At 41.6% G+C, this 22,278-nt stretch overlaps 1 protein-coding gene across 1 annotated transcript in view; it reads right to left on the reverse strand.

Moving 5' to 3' along the window:
- The window catches only part of AVEN (apoptosis and caspase activation inhibitor), a 195,029-nt gene that overhangs the window by 95,677 nt on the left and 77,074 nt on the right, over positions 1-22,278 (reverse strand). The window lies entirely within an intron of this gene.

A 22,278-nucleotide genomic window follows, 5' to 3' on the forward strand; every position in this document is an offset into this window, starting at 1 on the left:
GTGAGAGTTGGACCATAAAGAAGGTTGAGCGCTGAAGAATTGATGCTTTTGAACTGTGGTGTTGGAGAAGACTCTTGAGAGTCCCTTGGACTACAAGGAGATCCAACCAGTCCATCCTAAAGGAAATCAGACCTGAATATTCATTGGAAGACTGATGCTAAACTTAAAGCTCCAATACTCTGGCCACCTGCTGCAAAGAAATGACTCATTGGAAAAGACCCTGATGCTGGAAAAGACTGAAGGCAGGAGGAGAAGGGAAGGACAGAGGAAAAGATGGTTGGATGGCATCACCAACTCAATGGACAGGAATTTGAGCAAGCTCCAAGAGATGGTGAAGGATAGGGAAGCCTGTATGTTACAGTTCATGGGGTTGCAAAGAGTCAGATCAACTGAACAACAACATACTATTTAATCTAAGGTTCCTCAACACCAGGTACTACAAAACTCTTTCTTCACAGAATATCTATTAACACCTTATAAAAATCAGTGCTCCAAGGAAGCCACTTTAGAAGCTGCTTGCTTAAACATAATTTGCTCAAAATGTGATATTTAATTCACACATTGCTAAACAGAAACTATTTTCTGCAGCTAGCATTTTACATCAAAGAGTCATTTACTCATTTCTCAATGTGAAATTATTTCTTCAACATCTAGTTGTTTGAGGTTAAGTAAACAGTAAGGCTGTCCCCTGAGACAGGCACCTGAAACCTACCAACCAAGGAATATGGCCAAGTGTGACAGGAATCATCACCAGTTGATCCCAAGGACTCAAATTACTATTACCCCATCAGAATGTAACATGTCCATTCTAGTCTGGTAGCTTTAGTATTAGTTTTGGTTGACAAAAGTGCACAGTTGACACTTAACAAATGAAACAGAGATTTGAAGCAAAAGGTAATTAAAATACAGCCAAAGAAAGTCACCAGCAGAGGAAGGGTGGCTTAAAAGCTGAAAATGGACAGATCTTAAGGTACATTGATATACCGCACCAAAGAAGAAAAAATTTATGTGTGAATAAAAAAACATAAGACTTATGGAATAACAATCTTACAGTCACACATTGAAAACATAAGTCATCACTTGAATTAAGATTGACTTAGATCCACACAAGATGGGACAATGCTTGCAAAAAGCAGAACACTTTGTTAGCTGCCTACACACTTCAGTTTTTCACCATCTTCTTTCTTGACAGCAACTGCTCTTTCTCCCTTCAAGCCATGGCAAAGAAAAAGAAAATAAAGGCAAAGCCTACCCTAAATCACAATCATCAGAAACACTTGGTCCTAGGGGATTAGCTAACAAAATGCTGTTCATCAAGTAGTTGTTTAAATCCATTCTACAAATTTAGTGACACAAATCATCACGGCATTTGAAGACTTTGTCAGATCTCAAAAAAAATAAAAATGTTCAACCTGTCCTCATTAAATAAATTCACAGTTACTAAATCCAATTACAACCATGACGAAATACAGAGAAGAAAAAGCACTGAGTATTAGCTGCCAATGTCGACTTCTATGATTGTGTCATTGTATCACCTTTTCTTTAGAGTAATGCATATTCTTCTTGCTGTCAATTCACATTTACCATCCTACTTCAAGCTCCTTTTCAAAAATAATCACTTTCAGGGAATCTTGTGTTGCTGACATAATTAGACTTCACTTCCCTACTAAATGCCTGTGGTACTAAGTGTTAAAAGATGAAGTTGTTCTTTGTGACATGCTGCTTTGGGAAGATGTTTTTTATCTTCATGTACACGCATGGATTCTTCTCAACTAGATTTATCCTGAGGATTTCTTTTGCAGTTCAGGGCTTCTCAAATGTTTTTTTTTTTTTTTTTTACCAAAGTACTCCTTTTGTTAAAGGATCTACTACAGAATCAAAATTTATTTGAAGGCTTCTGTTTTACCTTTAAAAGTTATTCAAAATGTAAGAATCAATATCATAGTACATTTGTATTAGCATAAAAATAAAAATGTGTTAATGTTGGTGAGGATGTGAAGAGAGTGGAACACTTTTACACTACTGGGAGCTGGTAAAATGTGATTGCTACAGAGAACAGTTACAGAGGTTCCTTCAAGAAATTTAAAATAGATGACCTACCACCCGATCCAGCAATTCCACCTCTGTGTATACACACACGTATACATATTGGAATATACATATCCAAAGGACTGAAACGAGTCTAAAGGACATAACTGCGCACCTATGCTCACAGCAGCACTGTTCACAGTAGCCAAGAAGACGCAACCCACATGTCCACTGACAGGTAAGTGAATACATGAAATATACATACATACATGCATTATTATGTACAATATATTAAGGCTGAACATTATTCAGCCTTAAGAAAGCTGCCTTACTGAGTGACTTAGCATACACACACAGTTTGCTTCTACTAATCTCAAACTCCCAATTCTTCCCTCCCCAGACCCCTCCGCTCGTGGCAACCACAAGTTTGTTCTCTGTGAGTCCGTTTCAATGATAAGCTCATCTGTGTCACATTTTAGATTCTATAAGGATAAATTCTTTTTACTATTCTTACAGTATTTCTACTGTATCAGCTATGAAGCCCTGAAGGTGGCTCACAGAACAAAACCTACTTCTCTCACATTTCCTGCTCAATTCACCAGATATCAGGCAAGCAATGAGTATGTGTTAAGTGTAAGAGAATATAAAGATTAATTAGGCCATGATCCCTGCCCTGGGGCAGATAGGAGAAACCAATTGTACCTAGCTCAGTACTGGGAACCTATTATCTGTGTAATGAATTGACCAGGTCTACAGTTCTCCTCAATTATCTCCTAAATTGTAGGAGGAAAGTGGAATTTCTCTGGACTGATGTTTCTCTGGGCAAAGCTCCCCCATAATAAGCACAAAGAACAATACCCACATGTGAGACAGAAGTCAATATAAATTTTAAAACATTCAATGAACCAAAAGCTCTTTTGTTAACAGAAAAACTTGAAGTAAAAATGACAGAAATGACCTTCCACTAAAGCAGATATATAAAGAATCCTTAAGGCATTTAATAGCCTACAGCAGCAGGGATGGACTCTCCATAGCAACAAGAGACAGCAAACACTGTCCAACAGAATAGAAATACACAACTGGATAAAATACAGAATTTATGGCAGCAACAGCAATAAAGAAATGTATTAGCACAAATTCCAACATTTTATCCATCAGACCAGTTGAATTCAGTTCTGGGCAGTGTCTCATAATAACAGCACCTGGAGTTGTCTCCTAACAGTAATAACCCATGTTATTCTCTTGTGGGTCTTTTTGTGTATGGCAGTATCAATTTTGTCATAAATCCTAGTATTTCGATTCTGGGTACAACCAAAAGAGACACTTAGTCTCTAAAACCAAGCTTACTTTCCTTAATAATGGTATATGGCAGATTGTGTTACCACAGAAACAGCACTTTACCTCCAAGGGAATCTGATAACATGGGCATTACGGGAAAAGCGGCTTTGCTCCATCCTCAAGGTCTCATCTTAGGCCTTCATCATTTCTGGATTATTATAAAAGCCTCCTACCTGCTCTCCCTTCCTCCAGTTTGGCATGCCTCAAACCCATCCCAGTTTATACTCAAGAGTCAATCTTTCTAAATCCAAAACTTATCACAGCACTCCCCTGCTTAAGATCCTCCATGGTTCACAAAGCCTTTAGGGCCTCTGACATGGCATAGGAGACTCTTAATGATTTAGTCCCTGTGTGACACATTAAAACAAAAAAACAACACTTTATTTTCAAATAATTTCAAGCTTTTTGAAATACTGTAAGAATAGTAAAAAGAATTTATCCTTGTAGAATCTAAAATATGACACAGATGAGCTTATCCTTGAAACAGACTCACAGACAGAGAACAAACTTGTGGTTGCCACGAGGGGAGGGGTCTGGGGAGGGAAGAATTGGGAGTTTGGGATTAGTAGAAGCAAACCATGTGTGTGTGCTAAGTCACTCAGCCGTGTCCAACTCTGTGAGACCCCATGCACTGTAGCCCAACAGGCTCCTCTGTCTATAGGATTCTCAAGGCAAAAATACTGGAGTGGGTACTGCAGCGGGTAATGCCATGGCCTCCTCCAGGGGATTTTCCTGATCCAGGGATGGAACCTCCATTTCTTATGTCTCCTGCATTAGCAGGCAGGTTGTTTACCACCAGCGCCACCTGGGAAGCCCAGATGCAAACTACTACATATAAAATAGATCAACAAGATCCTATTGTATTGCATAGGAAACTATATTCAATATCCTGTGATAAACTATCATGGAAAAGAACATCATAAAGAATGTATAGGTAACTGAATCACTTCGCTATACAGGAGAAATTAACACATTTCTACTGTATCAACTATACTGATTCTTTCATCCAAATTCACCACTCACAAACCCTAGGAAACCACCTCAGTGAGAGCAGGAACTGTGCATTCTATTCACAGTGTCTGGCACAGAGTTGATATTCAATAAACTCATGGAAGAAATTAATCTGTAAGTGGATTGACAGAGGAGCTGATTAAGGGCTGCTGCTGCTGCTGCTAAGTCGCTTCAGTCGTATCCGACTCTGTGCGATCCCATAGATGGCAGCCAACCAGGCTCTGCCGTCCCTGGGGTTCTCCAGGCAAGAACACTGGAGTGGGTTGCCAGTTCCATCTCCAATGCGTGAAAGTGAAAAGTGAAAGTGAAGTCACTCAGTCGTGTCCGACTAGTAGCGACCCCATGGACTACAGCCCACCAGGCTCCTCTGTCCATGCGATTTTCTAGGCAAGAGTACTTGCCACTGGAGTGGCTTGCCATTGCCTTCTCCAGTGATGAAGGGCAACTTCTGGTTAAAAAGAGTGGACTGAACACCATGTTACCTCCACTCTTTCCTGAAAATTCACTTAAATAATTAATTAATCCTAAAGACAAAGAGGTGGCAGCAGCCAAATGTGTGAAGGCAACTGACCTGGCAGCCCAGTCATGTGATCCTCAGAAGAGCAGCTCAGAAGAAAGCAGCTTAGGAATGGAGGCACAAGTGTCTGTGACACTCGGACAGAAGAAGGGCTGCAAAGGGAAAGGCAGGCTGAAAAATTCTGGGAGCAACTAGTCTCCCCAGAGCTCCTGCCCAACATGACACAAACATGTAACCAACTCTCCCTTCAAGGTCAGCAGGAAAACTTCTCTAGAGAAATGTGTTCAATTGATGGACAGTGAGCAACTACTCTGTGCCAGGTTCAGTCCTGGATGCCCAGAAATCTCCATGGGAACACAGCCAAGGCCTGTCCCCATGGAGCTTCTGTCTTGTGGGGGAGACAGAAGCCAGTGGACCTGTGCTAACTGCTCTGGAGCAAGTGGCAGTGGGGCAGGGAGGGTGACGCGCTTCTTGCTGGAAAGCAGGAACCTGAAAGGAGAAGTGAGCCGTGCGGACACCCAAGGGAAGAGCACCTCAGACAGACACAGCAGGCTGGGCGCACAGACCTCGAGAGGGAAGCACGCTCCATGAGCGAACAACGTGGAAGCTGATGTGGTGGGGGAGGTGATGGGGAAAGTGAAGGTGAAGGGGGCCTTAGATGGTGTGAGGGGTCAGATCAGAGAAGGATCCACTCATTTCCCCAGCTAGCTGCATTCTGGAATCACCTAGAGGACTTTAAAAAATGTGAGTCCCACCCGAGAGTTTCTGATTTGAATTTTTGATAGGTATGGGGTGTGGCTGGTTATCAGTAGTTTCAAGATCTCCAAGGGGGAGTTCAATGTGCAGATGAGGTTAGGACCATGGAGTCAGAGGAGTTCTGGGCTCAAGGACACCAGGCATAGCTGTGGGAGGAAGTGGGGGGCTCCACTAAAAACAGGGAGATTAAGAAAAAGGTGAGAACCCCCTAGCCCCTCCCACCCCCTTTCCCACCTAACTCCAAGAAACCACTGACAGAAAATCCTGGCAGCCAGACTCTTAAGCATCCATTGAAGACTGATTTGGCAACAGTGAATACCCTAGCACGAGGTAGGGAAAAGCCAAACAGGGCACACCTAGTGCTTTAATTTCTTGAAAACCAAGAGGCATACATACCCCAACTAACAGAATAGAAGAAATGAAAAACTGCAAAAAAAAAAAAAAAAGATGAGGAAAATAGAAATATCTGTAATATAGATGTACTGGGGGACTATGTAATTAAGTAAGCAATTTAACCATGAAGTATGACTGCTTAGACACCCTTGAACACAATCATTTGGAACAACACTGAGAGCCAGGCTCTGTAATGGATAGAAACACTACAATAGTTTTTACTAGGTAGAAAATACATGAACAATTCCAACAGTTTTAAAGGCTTTTCATTTTCCAGAATGATATAAAATCTCTTAAAACTATACGTATAACATACTCAAGTATATATACAATTAGATATAAACATGAGACCACATGCTATTTCTAAAAATATCCAATACACTTATGAGAATATCAAATATCTCTTAATTGCCTACATCAGCTGTCTCACTGTACAAATTGACAGAAGCAAGCATCATTAAATTTATCTTGTATACTTTAAAAGTAAAATTTAAGTACCTAAATGCCTAAAGAACATCAATATTTTAAAGATGCCAGTGAGGAAGAAGGCATAAATTAACAGTATTTTTAAGTAATACTTCTAGTATCTTTTAATAAATATCTAAAAATACTAAAAAAAAAAAAAAAAACCCTCTCTCTGTACTCACAGATATTATGGCAGGAGTTTGAGACCTTAAGAATGCATCTAAAATAAAGTATAATTTTGGAGGGTTGTTTAAGCATGACAATTCAACTCATTTCCACAAACATTTATTTATTGATGTCCTACTATAAGCCAAGTATCCCATCAGGTGCTGACACCTCAAAGACGAAAAGTATTGCCTCTGTCTTCAAGGAACTTAAAAGTCATGAGGGAGAGAGACACCCACACACTTCAAGTTGTCATTACAGGTCGTTACCAGGGTTGTGAGAATGTGGGTCCAAGGGACAGAGCCAACACATGAAAAGGAAGGAAGGCCTGACCGCTCTGGGCTATCAGGAAAAAGTCCAAGAAGGAAACAGGGATGAGTGAGAGTCTTTAAAGAAAAGGGAAAAGTTGGTTAAGGGAATAATCGAAGATGAAACATCTGCTTAAAAGGTGGAGAGTCTGGTATGTTCCAGACACTGTCAGCAGTTGCTACTGTTAAAAGAAGAGTGAACTTGAGAGAGGAGGTAGAGCCTCGGCCGAGGCCAGATCTAGGGAGGTCTTGTGTGGTGCTCCTGTCTGCGTTTCCAGCACCAAACCTCCTTGAGGCAAGAGGAAAACACTGTTCAAGGAATAGCTTGCTTCACAATATTCCTGAAACAATTTCTCAACAGTTAATACTTCGACCATGTCGATGAAATACAATACTTACATTGTCAATGTAATACTTACATTATTCCCTGAACAAAAATTAAAGACTAAACAAGTCTTCAAATCCTTTCATTCATTTCCCTTTCCTTCCTTGTAGAATTTCATCTCATTATTCTGGAGCCCACGTTCTTCCATTCTCATCAAACCTGTCTCCTTGAAGGCAAGAGACATTTTACCCAAATGATTCCAAATACACAAGAAGCGAATTTCCTTCCCAATCTATGTCAACAGACACAGATTCTCAAGTTGAAGTTCTGCATTCACACCCTTCAGCACATTTTTTCTACAACCTCAGTAATTCTATAACCTCTATGCCCAGTTTCTAATTCACATTCTTTGTGAATTCACTTAGTTTATACTAAACATAACACCAGATCTTTGTCAGGAATTATGCTACTGATTTTGTGTCTACTGTATTTCCAGTTTCTGTGAGTGTAGTATTGCTCTTTAGGGTTCCAGAAGAAAAGAGTGGAGATAACAAACAAAAAGTGACCTATGGCATTGTTGATACAATATATCCTCTCCTGCTACAGATAAGTCACTTTAGTCCTGTCTGACTCTATGTGACCCCATAGACGGCAGCCCACCAGGCTCCCCCATCCCTGGGATTCTCCAGGCAAGAACAGTGGAGTGGGTTGCCATTTCCTTCTCCAATGCATGAAAGTGAAAAGTGAAAGTGAAGTCACTCAGTCGTGTCTGACTCCCAGCGACCCCATGGACTGCAGCCTACCAGGCTCCCCCATCCATGGGATTTTCCAGGCAAGAATACTGGAGTGGGGTGCCATTGCCTTCTCCAATATCCTCTCCTACATCCTCGCAAACTTTGATCTACTGATTATTACTCCTTTTCCTTTCATTTCAATGTCATCCTTTATGGGCTTCTTCTTCGCAACCCACTTACAAGCTAAAGTTTCCTATACTTAAGAATGTTTGAAATATTCTGCAATCCACGCACGTCCTTTCCTTGGATTGTCCGTCCCTCAACCTCTGCCTCTTCTCCAACAAACTTCTTAACACGAGTTAAACCTACTCTCCATTTTCTTCTCATTCATCCTTCAGATCCCAACACGCTGGCTTCTGTACTCACTGCCCAACTGAATTGCCCTCGCCACGGTGACTCTCAAGACACAAGTATTTATTATAAATCCTCATCCTGCTTTACTCCTCTATGACATTTAACATCACTTCTCCTTGAAACCTTTGCCTTTTTCATTTCCACCAGAAACTCCTTCTGATCTTTCAGTTCAGTTCAGTCACTCAGTCGTGTCCGACTCTTTGCAACCCCGTGAATCACAGCACGCCAGTCCTCCCTGTCCATCACCAACTTCCGGAGTTCACTCAAACTCATGTCCATCAAGTCGGTGATGCCATCCAGCCATCCAATCTTTACCCCTCTCTCAAGTCCAAATTCCTCTTCTGTACATCCCTCAAATATTGATGCTCCCTGGGAGTACCTCTCAGTAAAGGTTTCCAAGGAGAATACTCACTTCCTATTTTGTGCTCATACCCTTTCTGTGTACCTCTACCAGATGCTGGTCACATATTTGCATACTTATCCACTCCGCTCGTCTGAAAGCTCCCTCCAAGGCAGGAACCAAGTCTCGTTCCTCTTTGTGCCCCTACCAACCTCCCCAGGGCCCTAGCACAGTACCCAGACACACGGTGTTGTTCAACAGATGTTTCTGGAATGAACTACAGATCAGAAATCAACTTAACAAGACTAGTTGTATTTTTAAAATATATGTGCATGTAATACTGAGATAATTCAGTTTACAGTTCCTACAAATAATTCTTCTTACAGGTCCCACAAATGAAATTTATTTTAAATATTTAACCAAATAATATAGTTAGAGTGTCTATAGTTTATCATTTTAATTACCTCTACAGCATCCAGTTCATCTGGTCTCAAAGGCCATAAAAAGTTACACGGTACCTTCAGCCAAATGAGCCAGCATGGCCTCAAAAGCCAAATTCACTTTACGCAAAATGGCAAGTATCTCTAGCATCCTTAATAAGGGATGAAGAGGGAGAAGGGGGAGCAGGCACCGTGTAGGGCCAAGAAGGTGGCAATAAAAAGCCCCTAAAGCAACCAAGAAGCATAGTGAAGACACGGATGAGGAGGATAAGGCATTCAGGCAGAAAAAGAACAAGAAGCAAAAGAAACTGAAGGAGCTAAAAGCAAAGGCAAGGAATTCCCTGGTGGTCCAGTGTTTAGGACTTGGTGTTTTCACTGCCGAGGGCCCAAGTTCAGTCACTGGTTGGGAAAATAAGATCTCACAAGCCAGAAGGAGAGGCCAAAAACAAAATAATATAAAATAAAAGCAAAAGCCATAGGAAAAGGCCCCCTGGCCACAAGTGGAATTAGGAAATCTGGCAAAAAGTACACTGCTCCTTGTGCTTGAGGCAATGATGATTCTTAATTCCATTTCTGTTTAAATTCAATTCCATTTAAACATCTGGATTCCCTGCCATAACATCTGTTGCTAAGTATAGTTAGAATGAGGTACTGTCTTGGAACCTACTGTACACTTAAGAATAAATTTTTGTTAAAGAAAAAAAAAAAGAAACTAGGGAAAATTTTATTATTTAGCTACTCCCAACTATGAGGGAAAAGGTACTTACCAACCCAATTAGCAAGAGAGTTCCAGAAAAATATCTATTTCTGCTTCATTGACTATGCCAAAGCCTTTGACTGTGTGGATCACAATAAACTGTGGAACATTCTGAAAGAGATGGGAATCCCAGACCACCTGACCTGCCTCTTGAGAAACCTGTATGCAGGTCAGGAAGCAACAGTCAGAACTGGACATGGAACAACAGACTGGTTCCAAATAGGAAAAGCAGTACGTCAAGGCTGTATATTGTCACCCTGCTTATTTAACTTATATGCAGAGTACATCATGAGGAACGCTGTGCTGGAAGAAGCACAAGCTGGAATCAAGATTGCTGGGAGAAATATCAATAACCTCAGATATGCAGATGACACTACCCTTATGGCAGAAAGTGAAGAGGAGCTCAAAAGCCTCTTGATGAAAGTGAAAGAGGACAGTGAAAAGGTTGGCTTGAAGCTCAACATTCAGAAAACAAAGATCATGGCATCTGGTCCCATCACTTCATGGGAAATAGATGGAAACACAGTGGAAACAGTGTCAGACTTTATTTTTTTGGGCTCCAAAATCACTGCAGATGCTGATTGCAGCCATGAAATTAAAAGACGCCTTCTCCTTGGAAGGAAAGTTATGACCAACCTTGATAGTATATTAAAAAGCAGAGACATTACTTTGCCAACCAAGGTCCATCTAGTCAAGGCTATGGTTTTTCCCGTGGTCATGTATGGATGTGAGAGTTGGACTGTGAAGAAAGCTGATTGCCAAAGAATTGATGCTTTTGAACTGTGGTGTTGGAGAAGACTCTTGAGAGTCCCTTTGACTGCAAGGAGATCCAACCAGTCCATTCTAAAGGAGATCAATCCTGCGTGTTCATTGGAAGGACTGATGCTAAAGCTGAAACTGCAATACTTTGGCCACCTCATGCGAAGAGTTGACTCACTGGAAAAGACTCTGATGCTGGGAAAGGTTGGGGGCGGGAGGAGAAGGGGACGACCGAGAATGAGATGGCTGGATGGCATCACCGACTCTGTGGACATGAGTTTGAGTGAACTCTGGGAGTTGGTGATGGACAGGGAGGCCTGGCGTGCTGTGATTCATGGGGTCACGGAGAGTCGGACATGACTGAGCAACTGAACTGAACTGAACTGAACTCAATTAGGGTCACCCTAGAAGAAGCCAAGCAAAGCAATAGCAAAAGAAGATGGAGGTGGGGGCTACTTCCAAAGTTCAAGGACCACATCCACTACTGAGGTATCACACATACAGTGAATATAAAATAAAGAAGAAATTATTTAGGAAAGACCATGGCAGCAGAGGAGGAAAGTCTGATAGCTAGACTTCAAAGTTAAACTGTATCTTAACAAAGATGTTTCTATTCTTCAGGGAAATCACTCTCACCTCCATCAATAAGGCCAGATAAGACCAATGCCAAACACTAATTTCCTAAATACCTACCACACACAATTCTCTCTTCTTCATTCATGTAAGCACAGCTATAGAGCTGAAAAGTCCATTAAAATAGCAAGGTCTCCAGATCACCAAGTCACCATGTGACTATGTAACAGAAGACATGCTTTAGGACCAAATTCTCCTTATCTGGATTAGATTTTAGCAATGAGTCTATGCTGAGGTGGCTACATATTCAACAGATAACAGCAGCTCAGAAATGAAGGTGGGGGGAGTGGAGATGAGTAATATTACCTTCAATTAGAAAAATGCCAGTTCTGTTTTCCACGCCAAAGAGGAAAGAAAAATTCGCTCTAATTTTCAAGGGTACAGATGGAAGGACTTGTAAGAGGCAAAGCACTGAGAAGACAGCAAAACAGCTTGCAACCTATTTCCTGATTAGAAGATGACTCCTAAATTTATCCTACTTTGTCCATATAGACGTTTGCCCGTAATTGGTAGCACCTGTAGAATTTGTTGGGTAGAGGCAAATATGAAATTAAATCTCATTTACTGCAATTTCAGTATTTCTCCTCTTTCTGAGTCAGACATCAGCACACTCAATGGCAAAAATTACAATGAATCTCCAAAAAGAGAGGCAATTGCATAAATAATGATACGGAGTTACTTTTTTTAAATGGCTCCCAAACAGCATAAATAGAAAAGTAGAGTAAATATGCATTTGATTTTTGTATAACAACTCAAATTTACCTAACTTTCTGAGACAGCTAAACTGGGTATGGGATGAAACTGTCTGACTGAGGAAAACAATATAGACAAAATGTCAATCAGTAACTACATCTGAGTGTCTAACATAGCATTGTGAGGAGACAGCCACACACACACAACACCAATCTGACCTGACCTTGGTTCAGTTCAGTTCAGTTCAGTTCAGTCGCTCAGTCGTGTCCGACTCTCCGCGACCCCATGAATCACAGCACGCCAGGCCTCCCTGTCCATCACCAACTCCCAGAGTTCACTCAAACTCATGTCCACAGAGTCGGTGATGCCATCCAGCCATCTCATTCTCGGTCGTCCCCTTCTCCTCCCGCCCCCAACCTTTCCCAGCATCAGAGTCTTTTCCAGTGAGTCAACTCTTCGCATGAGGTGGCCAAAGTATTGCAGTTTCAGCTTTAGCATCAGTCCCTCCAATGAACATCCAGGATTGATCTCCTTTAGAATGGACTGGTTGGATCTCCTTGCAGTCAAAGGGACTCTCAAGAGTCTTCTCCAACACCACAGTTCAAAAGCATCGATTCTTCAGCAATCAGCTTTCTTCACAGTCCAACTCTCACATCCATACATGACCACGGGAAAAACCATTGCCTTGACTAGACGGACCTTGGTTGGCAAAGTAATGTCTCTGCTTTTTAATATACTATCAAGGTTGGTCATAACTTTCCTTCCAAGGAGTATGCGTCTTTTAATTTCATGGCTGCAATCAGTATCTGCAGTGATTTTGGAGCCCAAAAAAACAAAGTCTGACACTGTTTCCACTGTTTTTCCATCTATTTCCCATGAAGACCTTGGTTCAGAGAATCTAAAAAGGGAAACAAACATTTCAAGGAGTGCCCCAGTATTAGTAAATAAGATTTTTTCCTTTAGTCTCACAAACTCAATTCTTCTTAATTCAGACGAGTAACACCTGAGTTATCAATGTCACCATTTCTCAATCATTAGTTTCTACCTAGACACGTCCCTGAAAGGACCATTGATAAGTATCAGATGGTTATCTTCCTACAACTTTGCACTGGAAAGGGTACAGAACATCTTGCTTAGTGACTGCCTATCCAAGAATGCAATACAAAATGATACGCTTACCTTTCAGATACCATAGAAGATGCATGGCTGCCTTTCTTTCCCCCAACAGCACCTACAGCCTTGCCCATCAGAAAATCCTATAGGATCTGTGCTCATCAGCATTCAAAGTACTCCCTTAAGGTTTATCTTTTGCTAAAGCTTTTGCCTTAGTGACTCAAAGAAACTACTGAAACATATTTGGGCAAAGGATTAAGTTTTTTTAAAAATCTAGACAGCGACCAAAATGTGAGTAAGAAGGAAAATGTAAATTAAGCTAACGTTCTGGGTTGAGCAGATAATTACAGTCTTTGATAGGAATGCAAGCAGACAAAAATCTCATTAAATATTTGGTGCCCTATTTGCCCCTAATACTTATAAAATCTGAAGTCATAATCCACAATGTATAACACTTAAACCATGGAGACTGCAGAGAATGATAACATCCTAGACCAAAAGGTATATCAAGTAGCCATCTGATCTCACCTGCTGCCTCCAACACTGAACTAGTCATGGCAAGTGACAATAATCTCATTTTAAAGAGGATCATGAATTTTGGAATTCTGAGAAAAAAATGAGCAATGAAGCAGAAGTAATAAAAGGAGGATGAGAAACATGAGGGGAGGGGAGGGAATGGAAATTTAAAATAAAAGTGTGGGCATGCGCGCTCAGCTGCATCTAACTCTGCAACCCTGTGAATTGCAGCCTTCCATGCTTCTCTGTCCACGGGATTCTCCAGGCCAGAATTTGAGAGTGGGTTGTCATTTCCTACTCCAGGGGATATTCCTGACTGAGGAATCGAACCTGAGTCTCCTGCATTGACAGTCAGATTCTTTACCACTGAACCACCAGGGAAGCCTAGATTATTATATACCTAATAGTTTGTATCTCTTACTCTCCCCTACCACTATATTGCCTCTCACTGCTTCCCTCTCCCCCTGGTAGTTCAGTTCAGTTCAGTCGCTCAGTCGTGTCCAGCTCCTTGCGACCCCATGAACCACAGCACGCCAGGCCTCCCTGTCCATCACCAACTCCTAGAGTCTACCCAAACCCACGTCCATTGAGTCAGTGACGCCATCCAACCATCTCATCCTTTGTCGACCCCTTCTCCTCCTGCCCTCAATCTTTCCCAGCATCAGGGTCTTTTCCAATGAGTCAGCTCTTCATATTAGGTTGCAAAAGTATTTGGAGTTGAAGCTTCAACATCTGTCCTTCCAATGAACACCCAGGACTGATCTCCTTTAGGATGGACTGGTTGGATCTCCTTGCAGTCCAAGGGACTCTCAAGAGTCTTCTCCAGCACCACAGTTCAAAAGCATCAATTCTTCAGTGCTCAGCTTTCTTTATAGCACCGTGTAGGTCCCAGAACTTTTTTTTCTGTTTGTGCTAGGTCTTAACTGCTGCATGTGGCATCTTCTGCTGTGGCATGAGTGATCTAGTTCCCCAACCAGGGATCAAACCGGGACCCCTGCACTGGGAGTGTGGAGTCTTAACCACTGGACTATCAGGGAAGTCCCCCAGAACTCTATCTTAATGCTTTCTTTAAATAAAAACACGTTGGGCATAATGCAACCTTCTGCCGTGACCCTGATCAGTCATTATAAAGCGACCCTTTTAAGGTATGATACCTCAGGGCTGTTTGCCTCCACTGTAATGAATGCTGAGTTTTGGCTTCTGATGTCTAGTTGCCCCATCTTCTCCCCAACGTGAGTTTGCTGCTGTCACTCTTTGCTGTTGTCTGTGTGCTTGGCCCCACCCACCCTGTTCGGTTCCAATTTATTGACCCTTCTCTTCTCAGCCTCTGTGTCTCTGCTCCTGCTGTTCCCTCAACCCCACCCTTGCCAACATGGTGTCTCAAACTTTCTGACGTCTGTCAGTCTGAAAGCTGAAAAATATGGATTTCAGTTTAATTTTAATTTGCATTTCTCTTGTCATGAGTGGGTTGAAAATCTTTTCACATATTTAAGAGTCATTTGCATTTCATTTTCTGTGAATAGTCTGCTCATAGCCTTTGCCGATTTTTAATAAGGTTGTTAAAACTCATCACATACATGTTGGAAATCAGCTCTCTGTAATGAGTTATAATCCTCTCCACCAACCCCCACCACCATCCATATAATCATATGTCTTTTGGCTTTGGTTACGGTTTCTAAATTTTTATATGATTAAGTTTAACAGTCTTTTATGGTTTCAGGATTTTATGTGTCATTTAGAAAGACTTTCCCCATTCTTGGGCTTCCCTTGTGGCTCAGCTGGTAAAGAATCCACCTGCGGTGTGGGAGACCTGGGTTCGACCCCTGGGTTGGGAAGATCCCCTGCAGAAGAGAAAGGCTACCCACTCCAGTATTCTGGCCTGGAGAATTCCATGGACTGTATAGTCCATGGGGTCGCAAAGAGGCGGACACAACTGGGCCACTTTCACTTTCCCCATTCTGACATTAGAAAAGAATTTGTCTGTGATTTGTTCTAATACTTTCATGTGATTTTTGCTTTACATTTAAAATTTTGACCCACATTGACTTTATCCCATTATACAGTCTGAGGTTTGAATCCCACTTTTTCCCCAGATGGTGACTCCACTTGGACCAGCATCACTGATTGACAAAGCCATCTTTTTCCCAGTAATAAGAAATGTCTGAAGCTTAGGGTATTTGATTATGTCATGATTCTCTGGTGCTTAGAATTTCCAGAATAATGACACTGAGGTAAACTGTAATTACGAGCAACTTAAAGCATGGCCTGATATCTTTTTAAAGTACAAGAGTCTATTTTACCTGTGAGATCCTTGGGGTAGGTATGAAGGGCCCACGCATCTTTCTGTGACTAGCATACAGTAACTGTTTAATAAAGGTCCTGTGAATGAATAATGATCTACATTTTCTACGACTAAGTACAGATTTAAATTCTCTCAGGATCTGGAGAGAGTTGCATCATTGTTGATTAACTATGTATATGCCCCAAAGGATGATTTTGCCAAATTTCCCCTATCCACTCTAGCCTTTTCTTTGACAAAAGCCCTTCAATCTAGTCAAAATCTAGTAACCTCACTAGAGTTCATTAACAGTCAATCACATTTCAACTAGTTATACTACAACCACTATGGAAAATGATTTGACAGTTTCTTAGAAAATTGAACATATATCTACCCTATGACCCAGCATTTCTACTCCTAGGTATTTACCCAAGAATGATGAAAACGCGTGACCACAAAGAGACTTGTACATAAATGTTCATAGAAATTTTATCCATGATAGCCCAATACTGGGGCTAAAACAAATGTGTCTGAACAGAATCAATAAACCAACTGTGCTGTATTCAGACAATAGGACACTACTCAGCAATAAATAGGAATAAACTACATGCAGCAACACAGGTGATTCTCTCAAATCATTACACGTATGAAAAACAGCCAGACATAAAAGAGTACGTTCTGTGCACCTCCATGTACATGCCATCCAAAAAAAAAAAAAAAGGTACACTAATCATGATGATAGAAAACTACCCATGATTCCCTGAGGAAAGAGGAGGATAGATCACTCTGGAGGGATGGTAACACTTTCTATCAGTGATTTTCAAAGTGCTGGCCCTGGACCAATAGCACCGGGGGATTGTCAGGGATGTAAGGTCCAGACATACTGAATCTGAACCTTCAGTGGGTCCAGCAGGAGTGACCTGTGCTTTAACAAGCCAACCAGGTCTTTATGATGCTCCCTGAAGTGGAGAGCCACTCTTCTGTATCTTGTGAGTAAGGGTGAGTACACAGGTGCATACAACTATCAGAACGCAAGTAAACGTTCACTTGGGATCCAAGCATTTTACAAGCAAACGATACCTCAGTTTTTAGAATTTGGATATAATTCCTTAAATGCCATCTTTAACCCAAATATATCTCCACCTCCTGTTTTCTACAGCTTGACATCTGGCAAAATAATCCACCTGGAAGTTTGAATGAGAAAACTTCCTCTTCTACTGCATCCCCTCCTTTGCTCTATGCAGTCAATCACCACATCTGGTAAATGTACCTCTGAAATGCTTCCCCTCCTCCATTTCCACTATCCCTCATCCAACATCCGAATTCAGCAGACCCCCTCATTGTTTCTCCTGGTCTAACCAAACAGCCTGTCTCTCTTATTGTCTGATTCAGTCTCTAAATCCCCAGGACTATTTCTCTATGTCAGCTCAGCACTTTCTTACTTTTTTAAAGACTTTTTCTTACTTTTTTAAAGACCATGGCTCCAATCTATCCCGAGTACAAAGTCTACACCAAAAACTTTTAGTAACCTTTAGTAAACTATGCAGTACTTTAGTAAAAATGCAGTACTTGGATGCAATCTCAAAAATGACAGAATGATCTCTGCTCGTTTCCAAGGCAAACCATTCAATATCACAGTAATCCAAGTCTATGCCCTGACCAGTAACGCTGAAGAAACTGAAGTTGAACAGTTATATAAAGACCTACAAGACCTTCTGGAAATAACACAAAAAAGATGTCCTTTTCATTACAGGGGACTAAAATGCAAAAGTAGGAAGTCAAGAAACACCTGGAGCAACAAGCAAATTTGGCCTTGGAGTACAGAATGAAGCAAGGCAAAGCTAGCTAATACGGTTCTGCCAAGAGAATGCACTGGTCATAGCAAACACCCTCTTCCAAGAACACAAGAGAAGACTCTACACGTGGATATAACCAGATGGTCAACACCAAAATGAGATTGATTATATTCTTTGCAGCCAAAGATGGAGAAACTCTACACAGTCAGCAAAAACAAGACCAGGAGCTGACTGTGGCTCAGATCATGAACTCCTTATTGTCAAATTCAGATTGAAATTGAAGAAGTAGGGAAAACCACTAGACCATTCAGGTATGACCTCAATCAAATCCCTTATGATTATACAGTGGAAGTGAGAAATAGATTTAAGGGACTAGATCTGATAGATAGAGTGCTTGATGAACTATGGACGGAAGTTTGTGACATTGTACAGGAGACAGGGATCAAGACCATTCCCATGGAAAAGAAATGCAAAAAAGCAAAATGGCTGTCTGAGGAGGCCTTACAAATAGCTGTGAAAAGAAGAGAAGCGAAAAGCAAAGGAGAAAAGGAAAGATATAAGCATCTGAATGCAGAGTTCCAAAGAATAGCAAGGAGAGATAAGAAAGACTTCCTCAGTGATCAATGCAAAGAAATAGAGGAAAACAATAGAATGGGAAAGACTAGAGATCTCTTCAAGAACATTAGAGATACCAAGGGAACATTCCATGCAAAGATGGGCTCAATAAAGGACAGGAATGGTAGGGACCTAACAGAAGCAGAAGATATTAAGAAAAGGTGGCAAGAATACACAGAAGAACTATACAAAAAAGATCTTCATGACCCAGATAATCACGATGGTGTGATCACTCACCTAGAGCCAGACATCCTGGAATGTGAAGTCAAGTGGGCCTTAGAGAGCATCACTACGAACAAAGCTAGTGGAGGTGATGGAATTCCAGTTGAGCTATTTCAAATCCTGAAAGATGATGCTGTGAAAGTGCTGCACTCAATATGCGAGCAAATCTGGAAAACTCAGCAGTGGCCACAGGACTGGAAAGGGTCAGTTTTCATTCCAGTGCCAAAGAAAGGCAATGCCAAAGAATGCTCAAACTATCGCACAATTGCACTCATCTCACACGCTAGCAAAGTCATGCTCAAAACTCTCCAAGCCAGGCTTCAGCAATACATGAACTGTGAACTTCCAGGTGTTCAAGCTGGTTTTAGAAAAGGCAGAGGAACAAAAGATTAAATTGCCAACATCTGCTGAATCTCAAAAAAGTAAGAGAGTTCTAGAAAAACATCTACTTCTGCTTTATTTACTCTGCCAAAGCCTTTGACCATGTGGATCACAATAAACTGTGGAAAATTCGGAAAGAGATGGGAATACCAAACCACCTGACCTGCCTCTTGAGAAATCTGCTTGCAGGTCAGGAAGCAACAGTCAGAACTGGACATGGAACAACAGACTGGTTCCAAATAGGAAAAGGAGTATGTCAAGGCTGTATATTGTCACCCTGCTTATTTAACTTCTATGCAGAGTACATCATGAGGAACGCTGGGCTGGAGGAGGCACAAGCTGGAATCAAGATTGCCGGGAGAAATATCAATAACCTCAGACATGCAGATGACACCATCCTTATGGCAGAAAGTGAAGAACAACTAAAGGGCCTCTTGATGAGAGTGAAAGAGGAGAGTGAAAAGTTGGCTTAAAGTTCAACATTCAGAAAACTAAGATCAGGACATCAGTCCCATCACTTCATGGCAAATAGATGGGGAAACAGTGGAAACAGTGTCAGACTTTATTTTGGGGCTCCAAAATCACTGCAGATGCTGACTGCAGCCATGAAATTAAAAGACGCTTACTCCTTGGAAGGAAAGTTATGACCAACCTAGAGAGTATGTTAAAAAGCAGAGACATTACTTTGTCCACAAAGGTCCATCTAGTCAAGGCTATGGTTTTTCCAGTGGTCATGTATGGACCTGAGAGTTGGACTATAAAGAAAGCTGAGTGACAAAGAATTGATGCTTTTGAACTGTGGTGCTGGAGAAGACTCTTGAGAATCCCTTGGACTGCAAGGAGGTGCAACCAGTCCATCCTAAAGGAGATCAGCCCTGGGTGTTCATTTGAAGGACTAATTTTGAAGCTGAAACTCCAATCCTTTGGCCACCTGATCAAAGAGCTGACTCACTGGAAAAGACCCTGATGCTGGGAAAGGTTGAAGGCAGGAGGAGAAGGGGACGAGAGAGGATGAGACGGTTGGATGGCATCACCGACCTTCCTTATTCTCAAACCTGATGTCCTGTTGCTGGTTTGTTGTAGTTTGGGTATGGGTTTGGGTAGACTCGGGAATTGGTGATGGACAGGGAGGCCTGGCGTGCTGTGGTTCATGGGGTCGCAGAGTCGGACACAACTGAGCGACTGAACTGAACTGAGTAAACTTTTAGTTACAGCCCAATATATCCAGTCCTATCCCAAGTTCTGGCTCCCTTGGAACTCACATCGTACCCACCCTGGCACAGTCAAGATTCTCCTAAAATGCCAACCATGCTCTTGCTTCCAAATCCTTCACTCAAGCCGCTTCCCATCTCTAAACTGCCCTCCCTCCCACCTCCCTGCCTGGTGCAATCTAGCTGTCCATTAAAATCCAGCTACAATATCATCACTTTTGTAAAAGTTCCCTGTAATCATATCCCAGGCACAATTAATTGCTTCCTTTCCTACTTCAGAGAATGTGTATCTATGTCTCACTTTTTCTCAGGAATATTTCAGTCTTCAAGTCAGCAGTTTTAGGTAATCTCCTTATATCACATCACCACTTATGACCTGTCAATGGGTTTCTACTAGACAAATTGTACATTCCTTAGCAGAAAGTCCAGTATGAGTCTGCCTACAGGCCCCTCAATCTCTCTCTAACCCACAACTCGCAGTCCCGAGAGCACTGTAAGGAAGCACCAGGCTTTCTTGAGTTTTACACCCCTGTGCTTCCTCTCCTGCCAAGGAGACCTCCCCAAGCCACCCCCACTGCCTCTTTCCCCGATCTCCTCTCATGCCCTCTAGTGAAAGAAGAGTGCTAAGTGTCAAAACTACAACAAACCAGCAACAGGACATCAGGTTTGAGAATAAGGAATAGGCAACAAAGAAGATGAGAAGCCAAGGAAACTTGAGGCAGAGCCAGAAGGAAGAAGAAGCTGAGCTGGCCTCTCCCAGCAAATGCTGGAGACGCGGGTAAAGCCTGGGGTCTGCCCTCGAGAAGCTCTAGTGGACAGACATAAAACAAATGTCTACAATGCAGTGTGTGACAAAATGCTATTATTTGAGGAAGGACACACATCAGATACACAAAGAGACACATATTTAAATAAATTAAAGGCACATCAATGTGAGATTTAATCAAAGATCAAGGAGATCCCTCTTCAACTGCAACACCAGCACTGCTGTGGTGTATTAACTACTAAATCCTGGTTGAATTATTTGCCCTCAGGCATGTCATTTAACCCTTCAGATCTTCAATTCCCTTATTATGAAATAAGAGAACTTGATAAGATATGGAGGATATTTTGAGGAATACAACATCCACAAACAAAAGCAGAATCCTAGAGACACTGAATATGTGGACTTTGTCAGCATGAGGGGAAGAGAATGACTTCTGGGTACTCAAGTAGATGGGAACATAAAACTGATGGATGGGATTTTATGTCACATCAGTGAATATGACATTGAATTTTAAAATCCTGAAAACCGCAGCTTATATGGATCTGCTGACACAACCTCAACCATACTAGCAAATGCACTCCCATAATCAGGTTGTTATGGCAACAAAAATACTTGGGTTAAAAAGAGGAAGACAATATGTGTGCCTGTGTCTCAGATTGTTGCCACTCTTACTATTTTAAATGTGTTTGTACATAACCTCAATCTTAATTCTCCACTTAGCACATGACAAGCCTCTTGTTAATGTTTCAGGATAAACAAGGAAAATAAAATGAGCTTCATAAAAGTGATTCTTCTGGAGGGGTTCAAAGAACATTGAGCCAATACCTATCCCCAGCACACCTCTCCAAAACCTCCCTGGTCTCTCCAGGTAAAACCGTCTCCTCTTGCATGCAAGCCCCATTTTACTGACTATTCCACAGCCACACTAGTAACTATCACACTAAGGACAACGTTGTTTGTTTCTATGCTTGTCCCCCCGCCCTCCCCGTGTCAGCTGCCTGCAAACAGTTTATCCTCAGTGACCTTTACCTATCCAGCCTAGATTGCTTCAGATATTTTAGGTGCTAAATTGTTCAAAGACTAAAATATCAATCCTATCAAATTATAAACATGAAATCTCTACAGAAGACGTTTTTACTTGATCCAACATATTTCTCATAAAACATATTTCACTTCTGTTATCACTCATGAGAATTTGTCTTAAGAGAGAGAACTGACAAGCAAATGGTATGTCTCATGGGAAGAACTATAGGCTGGGATTCCGATTCTTGAGGTTCTACTGCTCTATCGTGTCTCTTCTCAAC

Source organism: Moschus berezovskii, chromosome 9 (genome assembly GCF_049115385.1).
Source record: "Moschus berezovskii isolate FMDL1 chromosome 9, NW_MosBer_1.0, whole genome shotgun sequence".
Classification (NCBI taxonomy): Eukaryota; Metazoa; Chordata; class Mammalia; order Artiodactyla; family Moschidae; genus Moschus; species Moschus berezovskii.